Source organism: Carcharhinus amblyrhynchos, chromosome 1, assembly GCF_965287045.1.
Source record: "Carcharhinus amblyrhynchos chromosome 1, sCarAmb.v2.hapA, whole genome shotgun sequence".
In the NCBI taxonomy this organism is placed as follows: Eukaryota; Metazoa; Chordata; class Chondrichthyes; order Carcharhiniformes; family Carcharhinidae; genus Carcharhinus; species Carcharhinus amblyrhynchos.
This window is the reverse complement of record NC_137324.1, coordinates 163224414-163230541: the sequence shown is the minus strand read 5'-3', so window position 1 is coordinate 163230541 and position 6128 is coordinate 163224414. Positions and strand designations below refer to the sequence as shown.

Genomic DNA, 6128 nt, shown 5'->3' with positions numbered 1-6128 from the left:
ATTCATCTGGTCTTCCTTATGATTTTTTTTTGGGGCTTCAACATCATCCACCATTTGGGGGAACCAGATTTGAACAGTGTTCATGATGAGGCCTACCTAAAGTGTTTGGGGCCACCGTAGTTCAAGTTTTACACTAAATTATCCTTGCTACTCTATCTGCCTTCCCAATAGGACCCTTTGAACGTTAGGAGTGTTTTGTATGGCGGTTGGTACTATAGAAAATCCCCTGCAAGATAGTACCCAGTTCTTTATTCAATCCCACCAGGCTCCGACCTAATCAAGTTAGCTATTATACAGCCCCTTGTTTGAAGTTTCCCAAAAGTCCAAATTAACAGGCTACCTTGCCCCAATCTGGTTACCTCTTCAAAAAATCTTTCCCAGTTAATAAAAAAGCAATCAGAATTTCATGATAATTTTTCAAAAAAAAAACACTTGGATCCATTTCTGGTTGCCTTGGCCTACCAACCAGAGTATAACAATGCGATATCAGATGTCTAGAAAATAATTCCTCTTATGCACAAGAACTTATTTTTGCTTTTAAACAAGGAGTTGCATGGTTTTCATGCATTTCTAAAATTCAGCCTGACAACTTAACTGTTAGTTACTCCTATTCCTGTCTAAGTAATTTAATTTGGACAGTAAATTAAATACTGTTAATATCACCAAATTAAAATGCCACACTGCTAAATTAATTTGAAATACAAGTTGTAATGACAAATCACAGGGTGGTCTCATCAATGTTATTTTGATGGCTTCATGAAATAAAACATCTGATACATTGAAAAGTATTGTTTCTTGCACACTATACTGTCAAAAATCAGTACACAGGGAAAAGGAAAGGATAGGCTGCAAATAGTGTTGCAATTACAGGTAGGAAGAGAAAGATCAGCTCAATATCTTACAAAGCAAACTTTATTGTAGGTGCAGTAGTGGTAAATTCATTGAATTGTATGTGTGACATCACATGTACATTAAACCTTTTCTTCCATTAATGAAAATACAATCATTGCTTAACACATAACATGCAACAATTGTTTCTCAGTGCCCCCCAAAAGGATACAAACGAGATTTATCTGAATCGTTCCAGAAGTAGGGAATTTGGCAACAAGGATAAATTGAATCCCAACTTCTTTGGAGAAAAGGAGATTTGATAGGAGTACCCAACATTATATAACAGGTTCGGGTAAATAAGCAAAGAAAAACTGTTCCCATTAATTGATGGTACAAGGACTAAGGGGCACAGATTTAAGGTTTGAGGAAACCCCAATAGGGAGCAGAAGATGCAAGGAAGAACTTTTACGATAATGATCTGGAACATTCCACCTGTGAGGGTTGTGGCAGTGAGGTCAATGAATAATTTCAAAAGGCTGGACACACAAGGGGAAAAATAAACTTTAACACCGAATGGGACAGATTTACAGTGAGCCAGCATGCACTCAGTGGCGTCCTCTGTGCCCTTAATAGCTTCATGGTTCTAGATGAAGAGGTTAACACCCTATTAGGCAATAGTCTAGTAAAAACTCATTTGCAAGAAGCCATCAGCAGAGTAAAAAAAAAATCAGTCCCAATGTTCACTGGCACTGAGCATCAGTGAGCTCACAATGGCAGCCATAGCAACTTTCACCCATTACCTACCTACTTTATAGTGCCCACTTAACACGAGAATTAAAAGACCAGGTCAAAACTCCAACTCTACAGGTAAGGCCAATGTGCATTACTCACCTGCAACACACATGTCCTAACTCGGAAGGTCATGAGTATGAGCTCTGTACTAACTCATCCAGGCACTTTACTAAAGACTGGCAGTCTCCCACCTGGCTGTACTCGGACGTGCGCCATTCTTAATGAAGACACAGGTTTGCAACTCTGCCCTGGCCTTTGCAACCATTTTATTCTGAACGGAGGCCTCTCGAAATCTTAACACTGTCTGGCATTTTTTAAACAACCTAATTTGAGGGGAAACCGGTCGATTCTTGGTCCATAATTTAAAAATCAGAATTCCTCGACAACAAGAAGGGGCGGGGGGTGGGGGGGTGGAAAAAACCCTCCTACTACCGCCGGGGCCGGAAAATAAGTCAACTCACACGACAAGATGATGCCCTAGGATTGAACACATCCATCCCATTTATACATATATATAAAAAAAAACACGCAGCATCGACTGACTGAGCGATCGACCGACCAACGGTCAAAAGTGGCGCGCGACAACCTCGAGAGATCGTGGACGGAGACACGGCCGCACTTGCGGTGGATGAAAGCTTTAACGCAGCTAAGCGCGTGCGGACCTACATTATCCATCCCTCGCTGCCCGGTCGCCTTTAATCTGCGCGCGGTGACGTCAAGGGGCGGCGGAGTGATCGTCTTGCGAAGGGAAAGGGGCGGGGAACAGGTGGGTGGGAGGGGGGAGGGCGGGCCGGGCTCGGGGTGGGGGCGGGGGAGGGCGCTGGGCGGTGCTGCGGCGGCGGCGGCCTTGTCGCCTGACTACGTGCTTCCCCTTGGCGACGCGGGAGGGGGCGGGGAGGAGGCCTCTCTCTCTCTCGCTAGCTTGCTCGCTGGCTCGCGCTCTGTCAGGCTGCGGCTTTCGGCGGCGGCGGCGGCAGGGATAGGGGGGGGGAAAAAAGAAAGGCAAGGGGGAAGGGGGGGACAGAAACGTCAATCGAATCACAAGGACAAGCCGAGAGCAAAGCAAAGCGAACGAGATCGTGTGTCGGGTGTCTGGAAAAGAGGGCGATCCCTGCTTTGCCAACTGCCGGGACATACAGAGACACAGAAAGCGAGAGAGAGAGAGAGATCGGGCCGCGCCATCCTCATCCTGCCTCCTTGCAAAGAAGGAGAAGAAATCAAGGTAACATTCAGCCTCATATTCTGCTCCCTCTCATCGGTGGGGGAAGGGGGGGATCGTGCGTTCCGTTGTGGCGGAGTCCACCCCCGGTTGCGGTGGGGGCGTGTTTGTGTTTTTTTAAATGTCAGCCGGCGGCCTCGAGCTGAGTCAGAACGATTTAAAATTTCAAAAAAAAACCAACCATCCCGAGTGACAGGTCGGCCAGGCGTTGGATCTCAATAATTCCCCCCCCCCCCTTGGCCGGGGGCGGGGGGAACGATGCCTGTTTGGGAACGCCAATGTCTTATATATATATGTGTCTGTGTGTGCACACATGTGAATTGTCAGTTGGTTTATTAGAATAAGGGCAAGTGCGTATGTGTTTGATCCCACCCCTCCCCCATTCTTCCCAATGTGTTTGTCCTTACCCGCTGGGGCTTCTCGCTCCAGTTATAATGGCTGTGGGGGTGACAACCTGACTTAATGGTCTCCTTGTCCATTGTGACGTCCGGTGACTGACGGTGCCTCCGACCAATTGGGGAGTGGGCTGGTCCCATACGTCAAGGCGTCCGCGCTCGCTCTGGGCCAATGGGCCGTCGCGAAGGGGCGGGCCTGGCGGGAAGGCCCCGCCCCGCTCGTTCAGGTTAGGTGGAGGAAGCACGCAACCAGAAAGGTGGGTGGCTGGCTGGAGAGCTAGTAGGCAGGGTGAGAGAGTGTGTCAGGGTTTTATTGTAATCGGTTCCCAAGTAAAAAAAATCCTATTGAACACGGGCACTTCCTTGTCTCCCACCCTTTTTTCCTCTCTTGCAAATGTGAGCTGAACGAATAATCCGTTGGGACCGGCTTTTTCCATACAGCTCATAGACTAAGTTGAGCAAAAGGTCAAGTTCAAAAATGGGGGTCGAAAGATTTTTTTTCCTAACTACAGCCTCTTGTTGCCACTTTTCAAACCCCATTTTGAATTTGAAAACGGTATTTAATGAGCTGGTATATGTCTGTATTTGATGTATATAGATATATATCTATATCTTTCTTCTTCTCCCCCGCAACACCCCCTTTAAGCAACCCGTGCGTTTTACAGCTAAAATAAAAGCAAAAGACTGCAGATGCTGGAAGGCTGAAATAGAAACTCAAAATGCTGGAATTTATCCAGCATTTTCCCTTTTCCAGCTTGTTCATTTTCTGCATACGAAAGTGTTATACTGGTTGGTGTGACCCTTCTTATTCCACCTGTCAATTTATTTATGCACCTCAGGTTTGTTTATTCAGGCAGTTGGTCCAATTTGAGGCTATGGATGACAACTGAAACCGAATTTTATTTTCCCGTCAATGCTTTAGTAGATGGAGAAGGTTAGGTTCTTAATGTGGTGAGATGTCGGATTGCGACTGTGGTTTTTGGTCCACCTGGTGTAGGGTCCGCTGTTCAGTTTTTGTCGACGTTGTGAGAAGAGCTACGTTTTGGTGTACGAGATACCATTTCTCTATCAGGAACCGGTGACGGGAGAGTTCGTTATGTTTCTTTTGCAATAGAAACAATCTTCCATTTTTCAATTTCACATACGAGCACTGGCGTTATTTTGACACCCCGGTTTTAAAAGCGATGATCCAAATGTAGCATTTTCGGGTTTGCATGCACAACCTTATAATTCAGCGTTTAAATAGCCGCCACAAATCCCGTTCAATGCAAATCATGGACCCTATATTTTAACACTGCATTCCGGAGAGACCCTAGATTTTATGACGATTTATCAGAATTTTTATATGGAATGTTTAGGTTTAATTAGCCGATCAGATTATGTTGTTACTTAGTGTTCTCATATGTTTATAAAAATAATTGAATTTTTCGGTACAAAGTCCATTTCGCTATTTTGACCTTTTGTAAATGTAATGTCATGGTTTTGAGACCCTTGGGTAACCAAAGATCTAAGTCTGTCTTATTCAATTGTTAATGTTCAGTCAGAAAAAAAATCAAGTGTAAAATTAACTTGTTTAATAGTTTACGGGCGTGCGATTCGATATATGAATACTATATGGAAACAAGTTATACCTTTATCGGTCAATATAAATATGTTAGGATATGGGGCTGGGGATGAATTATATAAGACCACTCGCCTTAGAGTGACCAAGTTGTTGCTGCAGCTGCCAATCGCGAAACCATGATGTTGACATACCTTTTCTGTTTCGACGTGATAACACTTGTCCCTTGGCATGATTATAATTTTTATTTTAAAAATAATTGTGGGAACCTAAAACGTTGGAGTCCCGACAACAATTGTAGTTAGTTGAAGTTTAAAAAAAACGTTCCTGAAGTTGGTTGGAAGAATTTTTCTAGTTGCTTGCCTTATTTTAAATTTTGAAATAAGCCATAGTGCAAGCTATTATAAATGGTTATGTCAAAATGGATTTTCACCATGATTTTCGTTGTCCTAAATTATCGTTGCTTCTGAAAATAATTGAATTGTGAGGGAAACAGTAATACAGAAAATAACACGAAGTAGTGACCTAAGTGTTGCGCAGTGTGGCTTCTGTATTGCAGTATCGGAAGAGGTTTAATTACATTAATTCAAATCTTTAGTGTGGAAGTGCGTTTAGCGGACAATCTTAAATTGCATAGCTTGTTTCTTGGTTTATGAGGTAAAATTTGCTGCTACTGTAGTAAATGATGTGCTCGGCTTGTGCTACTGAGTTGCTGGCACGGACCGGTCGGGCCGAATGGCCTGTATTTTGTGCCGTATATCCTATGTCGTTACCCAAACTACATTTCTACATACAGCGTCATTTTGCCATCAGCACTGCAGTTGCCGGGAAGTCTGTGGGAGTTGCCAGTAATGCTGCAGAGCATGTTTTGGAATCGTTGACTTGTGAATTTTCAGATTAATTTGTTAGATGACATTACTGGTGATCATTTAGATATTTCGATTCATGAACATATGTTCATTTAAGGTGCAACAATATATTACTTGCAGTTTAATTTGTCATTTAGTTTTCATATGTAGAAAGCATTTATTTTGTTTCAAAAAACAATTCAATTGGAGTAAAATATGATATTCTTCAACCATACCTGAAATCTTGGGAAGTGTATTCTTGGTTTTTTGATGCCGAATGCAAAAAATATTCCCTCTTGGCTTGTGCCAGTTTGCTTTATATTCAACCACCATTCTGAGAGTAAATGCTCATAATTTTCACCAGAGGAGTGAGTGAGTACTTGGGGAGAAAGGAAATCAATGTTTTTATTTTTTTGAGTGGTGGGGGTGAAGAGTAGAAATGACTATTGACAACTAGGAGCAATTAACCAGTCTATTTCCTA

At 43.3% G+C, this 6128-nt stretch overlaps 1 protein-coding gene across 6 annotated transcripts in view; it reads left to right on the top strand.

Annotated features, from left to right (window-relative positions):
* The first annotated feature begins 2633 nt into the window (after positions 1-2633).
* LOC145346828 (uncharacterized protein KIAA0232-like) overlaps positions 2634-6128 on the top strand; it is a 100722-nt gene continuing 97227 nt past the window's right edge. For all 6 annotated transcript variants that reach the window (XM_080194678.1, XM_080194633.1, XM_080194669.1 and 3 more), the window contains exon 1: positions 2634-2845. The gene's annotated coding sequence lies outside the window, so the exon portion shown is untranslated. The remainder of the gene's footprint in view (positions 2846-6128) is intronic.